At 38.5% G+C, this 13779-nt stretch overlaps 1 long non-coding RNA gene across 1 annotated transcript in view; it reads right to left on the bottom strand.

Moving 5' to 3' along the window:
• Positions 1 to 7579: 7579 nt before the first annotated feature.
• The window catches only part of LOC140636200 (uncharacterized), a 73449-nt gene continuing 67249 nt past the window's right edge, over positions 7580 to 13779 (bottom strand). Inside the window, exon 5 of the long non-coding RNA XR_012033497.1 lies at positions 7580 to 8149. This is a non-coding gene — a long non-coding RNA (uncharacterized lncRNA). The remainder of the gene's footprint in view (positions 8150 to 13779) is intronic.

The raw sequence follows: 13779 nt of genomic DNA on the forward strand, positions 1-13779 counted from the left end.
CTGCCAGTTTTCAGCTAAGAAGTTTTGTTTTTACAAAAAAAAAAAAAAAAGAAGTTTTGTTTTTACAAAGTAGCAATGAAATGAGTGTTCAGCATATGTTAAATGTTGCTGCACAAGTCAAATTTCTAACTCCAAATCTGCACCTGAAATCCTAAATTCCTGAGAAGGTGAAGGTGTCAGAAATCCAAAACGAGGTATCGGAGCCACTTTTTGTCTAAATATTTTTATATGCTGATTATGTATTTATTTAATAAGTCAGCCTTGCTAGCCTACTGTGGCTCACTAAGGATCATACCACTGGGTTGTAGCGCTCGGCCTCTGTCCACCGTGAACACGTGTAGGGCTAAGTAGTGATCACTTCTCACTTGGTTTTGTGAGAAATGAGACACTAGTAATTGAAAAATATCCATCCGCGATCATTGATTTAAAACTTGGCAGAAAATATACCCCCCCCCCCCACACACACACAGACAACTTTTTCCCAGGTAGAACTTAGCATTTGCACTTGACCCAGCATCTACATGGGTGAGCCAGAAGAATGAGCTGTCCGCACAGAGGGCGGGGCTCAGAGGGGCAGCGGGGGTCTTCTCTCCTCCTGTTTGCCTGGCGAACAGGCTCCATCCTAACAGTGACAAGCTTGAGTACAGTGAGAAAGATCATGGCTGGTAGCCATAAATGTATATGAAGCACATCCCTGCTCTCCTGGGACCATTGGTACTGGGAACATACCATATACTTTTTTGAAGATTCTATTTATTTATTTGAGAGAGAGCACAAGCAGGGGCCAGGAGGCAGGGGGCAAGGCAGGGGGAGAAGCAGACCCTGTTGGGAGCAGCGAGCCCCACGTGGGCTCCTGGGATCAGCCCTGAGCAGAAGGCAGGTGCTTAACTGGTGAGCCCCCAGCCCCCCAGGAATGTACCGTATTTCACACTATTGGTTAGTAACTTGTCTTTAGAAGTGCCCAGCGCCTTCCCTAGGGTCTTGCAAAGCCCAAGGCACCCACATTGCAGGCTGATGCCCACCCCGACTTACTCTGTGCATCCCATTAGCACCCCTGCATGCACGTTCAGAAACACTCCTTAACCATCAATGTATTTTAGGCATCTGTGTGGCTATTTGACAACGTGACTATAAATTGCTTAAGATTGCTTTTGACTCGGTAACAGGAAGCACTGTCAGTACACTAGGAAAAAAACAGACAAACAAACATGAGTATGTGGTTGGTGTTGAAAAGGAGTGGAATAGTCTCTCGGAAAATGTGCCATCTCAGTGGGGGGGGGTGGATTATTTTGAGCTAAAGGCAATTGAGACGCATGGCCCTGAGAAAATCTTTTAGCTCTCCCTTAAGGGATTTAGGTAGAGGGGCTGTCCCAGAAAGAGAGCTGTGACCAGGGGTGAAGGATTTACCTGTGCGGCAGGGCACACATATGATTGTGGAGCAGATACTCCTCACCTTCCTGTGACTTGCCCTCGCCCCTTCCAAGCCCAGGCCCACACCCACTCTTGGCTCAGGATGGCATACAAGCCCCGACTGCCTGACTGCCGTTGGCTGTCCTATTTTAGGGCGTTCCCATAGGTAGAACACTACATTTGTCTTTCTCCTGTTAACCTTTATGTCGATACAATCATTTAGACCAGAAGAATAATCTAGAAGAGTAGGAGAAAAGATTTTCCATTCTGGCCGTGTTCATTACATACCCCTTTGCTTGTATGCTGGCTTTTATGCTATGATCCTTTTCTCATTTCTATTTGTTGTGATCTCTGAGCCCAGGAAATGGATTCCTGGGAAGGGACCTTTATCACCTGGGCCCTCCTGCCATGGGGCTTTCCATGAGATTCAGCCAATGAGAAGTTTCAGGAAGAGCAGGGGGCAGATAGTGAGAGCTCAGAGCTTTCACTGCACCTTATCCCACCCTCAGATCTCCCTGGGGCACCTGCCTGGTGAGCGGCTACTGTCTGTGTCCGTTGAAGCCACAAATCCTATTGAGCTGCTGTCTGGTCTCGCTTCCAGAGGTCGGTTCTCACCTCTGCTGGCTTCACAACAGTGGTGTCCCAGTTGTTCCTCTCCTGAGTTTACTGCTTAGTAAATCACCCCTTCATTGAAGTCCCTTGGGCTAATCCCTTTGAATGAGTCAACTATTTGTTGTTGGAACCCTAATACAGCTTAGTATCATATTATTATTATTATTATTTTTATTATTATTACTAGTTAAATGAAATATTTTTAGGGAAAAAAAAAATTCTTGTGTCCCCACTGTCACTTAAATATATTTAAGTATTAAATGAGGTATCAATAATTTAAAAAGACAAAAGTCTTCACAAATCTAACACAATTAAAGCTACCAACCAATTAAAGCATTGAATTAACATTTTGATTTGGCAAATGTTTCTCCTGAAATTTCATAGCTATTTCAATAAAATAAAATGCCACGAATACACAAATGACACTTCGTGGTCCTTTCTTTCTTTTCTTTTTTCTTTTCCTTTTTTTTTTTTTTTACAATTTTATGTAAAAACATGACCATCTATGCAGGACAACAGATGAAAACCCCCGGGTTACAACCCTTCCTCTTATCTATCCTCCCCAGCATGTGATCGATCCACCTATTGTCCATCGTTAATGCGACAATGACATTGCAAATTACCATGGTCTAGACACTGGATTATCAAGTCAACCTAATGCTTCTTCTTCTAATTTGCCCAACCTCAATCTACACTCCACTCTAAATCCCGTGTCATCGTTGTAGTATGCAAACCCGCTCATGCAAATCCTCTAATGAACATTTACAGTCCCTTTGATAAAGTCAACACCCTTTGCACAGTCTGTAAGACCTCTTGTAGTCTGGCCTGCGTTTGGAACTCTACTGGCACCAGCCACCCGGCCCAGGTTGAGCCATCCACCACCTGGCATCCCTGGATTACTAAATCCTTTGTTGTTGGGGCCTACACACGTGAAGCTTTCTAGCTAACACATGCTTTCCTTTCCAAGCTGTTGCCTGGCATATTTCTCCAATCTACCATCATTAGAGCCTCTTCCTCTAAGATTCTTTCTCTTAATCTTACTTGTATCTGGTTTAAATGACCCATTCTTTCCTCTCATAATGTCGCAGTTGTCAGTTCACGTGTCTGTACGCCTCTTAGATTCTGTCTAGACAGAAAATATGACCATCTTGTTCACAGGTTCATTTCCAATATTTGGCAACATACAAATATTCATAATAGTTGTTTAATAAATTAGTAAATATATAATAAATACAACCTAGCACCCATTATCTCATACTTTAAGGTTATTCAGGATTTCTCCATTTTATTTCAAAACATTCAAATCATAGACTATAAAAATTCTGTACCCATTTCAAAGATTTTAGTAGTTGTATCCTCAAATACTGTATTGGGGAGAAAACACTTTGATTATTTTCTTCTCTTAACATTTCATATTATGATAGAGAGTAAAAAAAGAAAAAAAGACTGAATATTGATAAAACCAACAAGTAAATTTAAAGAAATATTCTATCTATTACCTTTAAAAGATACATGTTGGCTTTTTAAAATTTTACTAACTAGTAAAAACCACTTTATTGCTGTTTTATATTCAGGGTGAATCTACACATAACACCAAATAAATTTAATTTAATTTAGATTCTTTACCAAAACTTCAGAAAAGTGACTAAAATAACGCTAGCCACATTTTCAGCAAAAAGTCAGGGTCACTGTGAAAAATTTATACTGGATTATTAGGTCCTATTCAAAATGTAACATATATAAATAAGTGTTTCAAATCTTTTAGGATTATATTTTAATAAGATATCTCTAATATGATGCCAATTTAAATTATAAAACATTATGTATACTATACCTATATTTTTAAGTAATAGAAAAGTTCCTTGAAAGTATTCTAGAAAGAGTAAAAAAATTGCTTTAACAGATGTATCTTTATGTGGCAAAATAGCAAATATTTAAAGCTATCTGTAAATTTTAATTTTCCAAAATAATTATCATTATGTATTGAATGAAATCTTAAACTATTTCAAGTAAAAAAATCCATTGATAGGATGTCCCTGCAAGTTCATATAATTCTATGAATTAAAAAAGTATTTAAATAATGAATAGTTGGAAAGAGCAAACAATATCATTAGCATTTTTTTAAATCAGCTTTGTTCTTGCAAGTGTAAAAATGATAAGATGTTATGCCACAAGCAGCGTGTTTGTTCTTTTTCTTTTGTATAGCTCCGTAAGAGGCAAATCCACTGTCATCTTGAACACTAATTTAGGCCGTTTAAACCATCCTGATCCGATGATTTGTGTGACTAGATTATTATTAATGTCTTAGAGATGTTTTAAATTTTCTGATTGGTAAGCATAGTACTCTTCCTGTACATAAAATGGCTGTGTGTGTTTTCATTTCTTTGAAAGTGTATATGGGAAAAAAGTATTGTCATCTCTAAAATAAATCTATTCTTACTTCTTTTTACTTAGGCTTCTACATACCTTTGGGAATGACTACTGTGAAAGAAAATTTATTATTGTTGTTATCATTATCATTGATTATCAATTAAAGCCATATATTTGCAGAGCTTTCATGCTCTTATCATTGATCTTTCACAGTAAATTATGTCTATGAAGCAATATTTTATGTAACTATATCTAATATGTAGTTATGATGACATATGGGTTTGCCAACTTCTTTTAGTCTATAATTATGGTAAGTACATAAAAATACAAATTTGATTTCCTTATGAAATTGATTTGTACATAATTTCTAAATTGGTACTAACTTGAAATACCTGAATAAAGCAGTGTGGACTTAAAATGAAATGGTTAGTGTTGATAATAATGATCTATTTCACTGACAATCTCAATATTTATATTATAGTATGCATTCAATAGTTGCTAAAATCAAGGCCTCAGACAATATCAATTATTAATAAAATTACTAAAATGAAGACAAAGGGAACTCTTCTTAATCACGTGTAAAAACTGTTGAAGGATGATATTAAATTAGCAAGTACTAAGTAAGTTCCTCCTAGGAAACAATGGGTAGTTCAAAGAAGCCTACTCAACCTGCAAGGTTCTGACAAAAACTGAATATTCTGTCCCTGAAGATACTTCTCAAATCACATCTGATTTTCAGTCCTAAATCTGCAATAAAACCGAATCCTTTTCAAGGCTGACACATTAAGAATCAGTATAGATCTTACAGATTAAAAAAGAAAGAAAGAAAGAAAGAAAGTAGAAAGAAGGAAAGAAAGAAAGAAAGAAAGAAAGAAAGAAAGAAAGAAAGAAAAGAAAGAAAAGAAAAGAGAAAAGAAAGAAAAGAAAAGAAAAAAAGAAATAAAAGAAAAGAAAAAGGAAAAGGAAATGAAAGAAAAGAAAGAAAAGAAAAAAGAAAAGAAAGAAAGAAAAGAAAAGAAAGAAAAAAAGAAAAGAAAAGAAAAGAAAGAAAAGAAAAGAAAAGAAAAGAAAAGAAGAGAAGAGAAGAGAAGAGAAGAGAAAAGAAAAGAAAAGAAAAGAAAAGAAAAGAAAAGAAAAGAAAAGAAAAAAAGAAAAGAAAAGAAAAGAAAAGAAAAGAAAAGAAAAGAAAAGAAAAGAAAAGAAAGAAAAGAGATGGCCTATCAAGAATGGGTAGGAGGGAACAAAGTGGACTAGTAACGCTTCAGACTCTGACACACGAGCGGCCTCGCCACATCCCTGGGCCTGAATGTTTAAGCCGATTCGTGTACCAGGTGCATCTGCTGCTCTCATGGAATTTCCTGACTCCTGCTCTTATTACAGGTAAATGTAGGAAGCACGTGGGTCTTCCCATGCTAATCTTTCACCTCCAGTTCTATTCAAAGTTACTGCCTTGACTTTAACATATTACAGGCAGTATTAAAAATAAACTTGGAAATGTGAAAAGGTTATATTGGTAATGTATTAATTAAGGGATAGATCCATTATTTGATGATCTCTGGCCCTTGGACGTATGAGTATGCGTGGCCAGTCCCCGACTCCGCCTTTGGCATTCGTGGAGTGCGTGGCGGCAGGCGGCACTTGGGGCTCTGGTGGGTTGCTCCAGGTGGTAAAGAAACTGATCTGAAATCTAAGGGTGGCTGAGATTAAAGATTTGGAATATCAATGTCGTCCCCCTGTCTGCTCCACACAAGTCTTAGTTTTTTTTAGCATCAGCTCTAGTGGTTACCAGAGGGGCCCATGTTCCAAACTGGCACAAACTGCACACCAGTCGGAGCATTTGTTAATATCTTTATGATAAACACATTTAAATTCTATGTTTGGTTGACCCAGATACAGAATATCGTCAGAAAAACACAGCACTTTCCAGGGAGCTGTGGCTTTGACTCATGAACTTGGCTCATTACCTTCTTGTAACCATAGAAAACCCACTGCTGGATTCCACATATGGGAAAGCCTATAGGTTTGATTTTTTTTCTCAACCATTTTACTCACTTGTTTCCTCCTCTTTGATCCAAGTTCAATGCGATAAATTTACTTTTCCCTTCAAGACCTTTGCACTAAAATGAACATAGGGTACTCTGAAAATGCTGAGAAAGGGATTATTCATAATTGCGTCTGACATGGTGAAAGGAAACGAGTTCACCGGGCAAAGCTCTGACACACACTGGTCCTCGGGCAGCCCAGTTTGTCTGTACAAAGTTGGAGACGTGAAGAAACAATGTGATAATAAACAGAATATATTTCCAAAGTCAAGAGCGATTCCCTATGCAGATTTGCAGCTGTGGAGAAAATTGTTCCAAAGGGAAAACAAACACATATTTCATAGAGTGTAATATGAGGCTAAAGACAAAGACCAAAAGAAATGAATTAACTATTTGACGCTCTCAACAGCAGTGTTCACGCGGATAAGTCAAATGGGCCTTAATGCTTCACTTCACCCAGACAATTCCATGGAAAGATCAAAAGGGTCCATCCTCAAGCTTCTAGCTCTTAAATATGTATGGATTAGATAATGGCCAGAGGGAGGCTGGGCGTCCAGGGGTCTCCTGGAATGTAAGTGGACACTGGTTACAGGACCTACTCACTCCACCACCACCCCGTGTACTCCCTACCACCGCAAAAATAACAGGGAACATGTCACCACGTCTTGCAACCCGCTGGACCTAACTTGGAACCTCATCCAGGATTTTGCCATTTCGGCTGGGGGCCCTGTGGTCAGTGATATCAGCTCCGTCTGCTTCTCTGTGCTTGGGGGACAGAGTGAGCTGGACTGCAGAGGGAAGACGCAGAAGCAGATGGGTGTGGATGTGGATGTGGATTAGGTAACAGTGCCCAGGTCCTCGATCGTTTGGCAGCGTCAGCCTCTCATCATCAGCAATCCTTCCAGTGGCCCAACTATGCTCTTGTAACGGAGAAAATATACCTTCCTACCTTGTGACGTGAGTGATGCCTGAGTCAAAGTCACTTCAGCAAAGACAATTTTTTTATGTGTTTATTAACTTCTGGTCTTGTTCGTATTACCACACCAGCATCAGAGGGTATTACGGTAGATTTTCACTTTTATTAGTGTATTACATAGAGCTTTCCAGAGAAACACAAGCAATATGATAAATGTGTGTATAAATACATAGTCTTATTCGATATATACAGAGTGAGAGGGGGTTTGAGGGGTTGCCGTGTTGGCCAGTGCACCTGTGGAGGTGGAGAATCCACACAATCTGCCATCTGCCAGCGGAGAACAAGGAAAGTCCATGGTGTAATTCGGTCTGAGTCCAAAGGCCCAAGATTTGGGGCCGTGGATGGTGTAAATCCCAGTCTGAGTCCAAATGCCTAAGAATCAGAAGCAGCGTTGTCTGAGGGCCTGAGAAAATGCATGTCTCAGCTCAGGGAAAAGGGGCTTTCCCCTTCCTCTACTTTTTTGTTTTATTCAAACCCTCAACCGACTGGATAATGCTCTTCCACTCTGGTAGAGTGATCCTCTCTACTGTCTACCAAGTCACATGCTGACGTCGTCTTCCGGAAACCTGTTTTACCAGCTCTCGGGCTTCCTTTAGCCCAGCCACGGGGACACAGGAAACTAACCATCACCATTAGTCTTCCAGTTTCAGGTTGTCAGCCTTCTTGGAAAGAGACTTGCTGAAGAATATCAGATGCTCCTATGTCAACTGACTTGTGCTCAGCACAGTTCTAGGAAATCCTGGTTTGGGAAAATGAAATCATAAGTGAGATACACTTTTTCCTTTTTTTTTTTTTAAACACTTTTCTGAATTTCCGAAAAAATAAGAATATTCACAAATTATCAGAGATGAACACAAAGAAAGTTATCACAGTCCCTGGACTCCAAATTCAAAAAAAAAAAAAAAAAGACTTTATTCAACTAGTATCAGCCTTATTCAAAAAAGAAAAAGGCTGACTTTAGTCAAGCAAACTGGAGACCTTAAAGGGTTAGGATTCTTTAGTAAATAACCGAAGAAATATATCATTGTATTTAATGCACTATATGATAGAAGACATCTATAACCCTAAGCTGCTAGAGAGGAAGAACACCAGCACCAGCGTGAGATTTATAACCGAAGTAGGATAAATAATGATCCCCCAAGGCACATAGTTTCTAATTCCCGGAAACCGAGGTTAATTGTTATTCGGGAACTTTGTGATCGTGATTAAATTAAGGATTCGGGACTAGGAGATTGTCCTGGATTGTCCGGGCTGGACCTCAACACAGTTGCTTGCATACTCAGAGCAGAGGAAGATCTGAACCTGACACGAGGTGGAGGGGAAGCAAGGGCCCAGGAAGCAGAGCCGGGAACTACGCAGCCCCAAGCCAGGGAAGGCCAACAGCTGCAGGAAGCTGAAAGAGGCAAAGAACAGGATTGTCCCCCCAGAGCAGAGCCCGGGGAGAAGGGACAGCCCGCTGATGCCCCAGTTTCAGCCTAGCAAAGCTGATCTGGGACTCTGGCCTCCAGAACTGTGCAAGAATGAGTGTCTGTTGCTCTGAGCCACCCGATTTATGGTCACTGTAGCCACAGTCCTAGGAAATTGATACGATCGCTGAATCACACATGACCGATAATTCTCTTTCAATGATCGAAGTCCTACTGCACAACTCTGGCATAGTGGGTGCTCTGCTCTGCTCAGGGCTATAGGGTCGTGCCAAACCTGAAGCGCCCCTCTCCTGCCACAGCACAGGGCCCAGGACAGACGGGCAATGAGGCTAGAGCAGAAGCTGTGCTTCTTCATGCAAAACATGAACTGCACCATTTAAGAGCAAGGAGGGCTTAAAGCTCTGCGATTTTCCACCAGGTCACTGCTTATGCCCTTGTACCGCGCTGGAGCGCCAGGCCTGCCTGCTCCATAGTATTATCACTGAGGGTATTTGTCGGTTGCCTGCTTTGCCAACAGCTTTTTATACGTATTATGTTCTGCTTCTACTACAGACCTTCAACCTAGATACTATTATTCTTATTTTACAAGAAAAGAGAAAGTGGTTCTATTTGTTGGACTTTGCTGCCATCATAAAATGACACAGAGCGCAAGCAGAAAATGGAATGGAAACGTAAGACTTGGAAAGATCTTTCATAAAGTGGTTGTCGTTATTAAAATTAGAATTTCCGAAAAAATGTCGTTCTGCTTTCACCAAAAAATCCAGGGATGCCTTGAGTGGCTCAGTCAGGTAAGTGTCCAACTGATGATTTTGACTCAGGTCATGATCTCAGAGTCTTGAGATCAAGCCCTAACAGGCGTCAGACTCCACGCTCGGTGGGGAATCTACCTGAGATTGTCTCCCTCTGCCCCTGCTCCCCACCCCATGTTCTCTTTCTCTCTCTCTCTCTAAAACAAGTAAATAAGTCTTTAAGGAAATACAGATACGCTCTTAAGATTTTGATAGATTCAGTCATCCAAGTTGTGAATCCAACATTAAGTTCCAGAATAGCCAAAGATACTTGTGTTGATTCTGTAAGAAAATAGCTTTGTGGTGATAAATTGTGATTGGTTGATTTCAGGATAATTATTAAATAACTATTCTGGTAATAAGCAAATATAAGCTAGAAATTAAATTCAGTTAATCACAAGTCGTCAGAATAATATGCTGAACTACTTCAGCTTAATATACTAAGTTATTTCGGCTAAGGTCAGGCAATGGTCTGAAGGGTTTTTTCTTCTGTTAATATAATTTCCAAGGAACAAAAGATTATTTAAATGTGGATAATAATGTGGTACATTTTACATGCTGCATGCCTTCAAAAATAGAGCAAATGGATAGGATACCAGATCTTACTGGATTATTTGGAAAAATATGCACATTATAGCCTTGTGTGCAAAGTGGGAGGGATATTTATAAAAACAGGTATGAGTTTTGACGGTTGGAACAATGCTATGAGGTTAAGGACAACACTTTCTTTAAAAAAATCGAATAGTTAGCAAGGAAATTCCTCATCAGTTTATGGAGATGATTAAGTGAAAGTGCTCTAGAATAATGCAGGGAGCATGCCAAGAGCTTAAGAATTATTAGAGAGTATTAGATTATGTAAAATTGTAATATAATGTTCTTTGAAAGAAAAAATATTACCCGATATTAGTAGCCAGCATATGAATCATCCAGTGTAATTTCAGACAATGCTTAGTGTGGTTTAGATTGTTCTCTCACAGACCATCTGGCTTGTCCTCAAGCACCATGAGTTGTTTTTGTTTTTTAGGACTGTATTTATTTATTCATGAGAGATGCAAGGAGGGGGAGTACAGAGACACAGGCAGGAGAAGCAGGCTCCATGCAGGGGGCCCGACGTGGGACTCGATCCCGGGTCCCCAGGATCAGGCCCTGGGCCGAAGGCGGCGCTAAACCACTGAGCCACTGGGGCTGCCCAACACCATGAGTTTTTAAATTAGTTGAATGAAGTTTAAAACCTAGCTGCACCTTGTACCAGCTGGGTAATCTTGGGTGATTTTTTAAACTTTTCCCATCATCAGTGTGACCGTCCTACCATATTGAGGGCGGTCTCTATTGCACAGCAACCCTGAGGGGATTAAGTAACAAGGAATGGTACAGTGCCAGTGGGGTACCCCCTAGGAGTTCAAAAAGGGATGGCTATTAATAAATAATAATTAATAATGGCAAAACATCTCATCTTGAGTAGAAATGTCATATACTTATTTATTAAATGATAAGAGTATCTTTAAAATTAAATAGGGAACAATTTTCAGCCAGCAAAGAATGTATTATTTCCCACAGCAGAGGCCACCGCGGGAGGTCCACAGGAGGTTTCAACAAACACTTGTGAAAATGCCTTTTACCCAAGAGTAGGATCTGGCAAGTGGGCACAGCACTTCCTGACCTCCCCACCGAACCTCAGGGTTGCCAGAGACCGTACAGGTGACGTCTTCTACTCTTCAATCTCAACCAGTGCAGAAAATCAACCTGCCGTATTTCTGACTTAACAATTAGCAACGTTCTGGTTGAATGTTTTCATAATTATGGTCTACTACTTCTTAGTCTGTTCCTTTTTAAAAGAGATGGCTCTATTGTTGAAAGATTGTTAATATATTTGACAAACATCTGATTCCTTAGAACTACTTCCCTTTGGCCAAAACATACCACTTTGTGCATATTCCTGTGATGGGAGTTACCACATTGCATCATGCGTTTCCTTTTAACATGGCCTTTCTTGCTACTATACTATGAACAATTTTAAGGGAAGAACCGCGTCACAGCTCCAGTTTTGTCCCCAAACCATGTGAAGTACCTGACATACAATAGATACTTAATGATTTTATTGAATTACTGAACATAACATTCTTCATTTTGAAGCCACATAAAACAGTTAACTCCTTGTTCTGCATGACAGATATCAAATTATCGTATATTACTTTCAGTGTTTCTCTTTCAAAATAGCATTTTCAGTTGCTTCTAATGTATGATTCCGACATCTATCTCGACTGGTATTCCTGCTGTAGCTCTTTTTTATTATTCAGACTTCATTTTGAGTGACACCAAAAAATTTTAATAAAAGTGGATCAAGGAATATTTATTGAATGAACTGAAAATGGCCACCTTGGTTCCATGAGCCTTTAATAAAGCTGTTTTATTTTCAAGAAATGCAAGCTTATTGGCATTTTGTCTTGTTTATGATATTAACAACACGGTGATGCTTTGGGAAAATAATGAAATTTTTCTTGAAACAAACAGACAAACAAAAACCCTCAGTGTTTCTTTCTCTATTAGCATACATTATCTAAATAACTTTATGGAAGCAAAGAAAAAAGTCTGAGTGAATACCTACTGTTCAATTTTGGTTTGTTTTCCTCTCTTGTTACTAATTCCATTAATAACATAAAAAGTAGGTATAATAACAATAATGCCTGACAGACTGCAAGTATGATTAAATGAATTAATATTTATAAATAGGACGTGGCACATTATAAATACTATATACAAAACTAATAAGCAATAAAATCAACAAAATACTCAGGCATAGCACACCTACAAAAGCGTGCCATATACATAAAGTTGAACTCTTTCCACTTTTCAAGTAACTGGATAAAATCGTTTTTAATTTACAAACTCATCTATTTAATATATACCTACTAAGAGATACTTTCCCTTCAAATCCATTTACTTATCTTTCCATGAGTTTGTTTTAACATTGATATAACAGTGATAAAGACATAAAATATTTTTTATTCCAAAATATGCTTCTAGAATAGAATAGTTTCTTATAAAAGAGAATACCGATTACAATATGAGCATTAATATAGTACAAAAATCCTTCACAAAGTATTAATAAACATGATTCATAAATGTACAAAAAATTATATATGAATGTGTATATGCATATAAGACAGGTATCCGTTTTGGTGGTTGGCTGGCTTCCCACACATCTTAGGCGATAATATACATTTCTTATCGTTTCAATTAATACAACCCTTTATGGCTACCTAATCAACTGTTCTTTATGGACATTCTTAAAGTCTTAAAATTGCCTAGGAAACATATTTGTAAACAGGCCTATTTGATTAATAAAAGTATAGCAATTATAATTCTTGCCTAAGTATCTATTGGGTTAAAAATTAAGTATCCATCTGAACAATTGCGCTCTAATTTATATTTTTCCTCAGGACGCCTTATTTTTGGACATTCTGCTAACTTGCATTCCATTTAAAACTCTAAAAACGGGTCTAAAAATTTGCACTATAAGGGATATTTTAAAAGCAATATACGTATTGCTAAATTAGGATAGGAACATTTGAGAATAGAAGGTAATCTCAGTGCCACGACTGCTATGAATTACATGGCATAAAAATCAGGAGGCACCTGGGAGAAATAAAGACAAGTATCATTAATTGACACAGTTACAGTAAAGAAGTTAACCTCGATTCTCCATTGTAATATAATCGTCCATAACATTTTGAGGTAGAACCTTCACACTATACATCGCATTTGTTAATTTTTTCTTTTTATTTTAAGAATATTTTAGTAGTTCAAAAAAATACCATTTTCACTTAACATTGATAAAACATTAAAGCAATTCAGTGTGATTTTCCTGATTGCTCCTAATCAAATACTAAATTCTCTTATAATTTTACAAAAGCGAAAACGGAGAAAAATTTCAGCTTTCACTTTCCAAATATTCTCTCTCAGGTTGCTCTCTACTCCATCACACCTCTCCAAATAACTCTTAGAGGGGGAAAAAAATAAGAAAAGAAAACCTACGTGGGGTTTATTGTTCACTTAGAATTTAGATGCCTCGCAAAATACTGGATTTCTTTGTTCGGATACTATTTCACTGGCAATTGTTTATCTATCAAACACACTTACAAGCAAGACAATGC

Source organism: Canis lupus, chromosome 7 (genome assembly GCF_048164855.1).
Source record: "Canis lupus baileyi chromosome 7, mCanLup2.hap1, whole genome shotgun sequence".
NCBI lineage: Eukaryota > Metazoa > Chordata > Mammalia > Carnivora > Canidae > Canis > Canis lupus.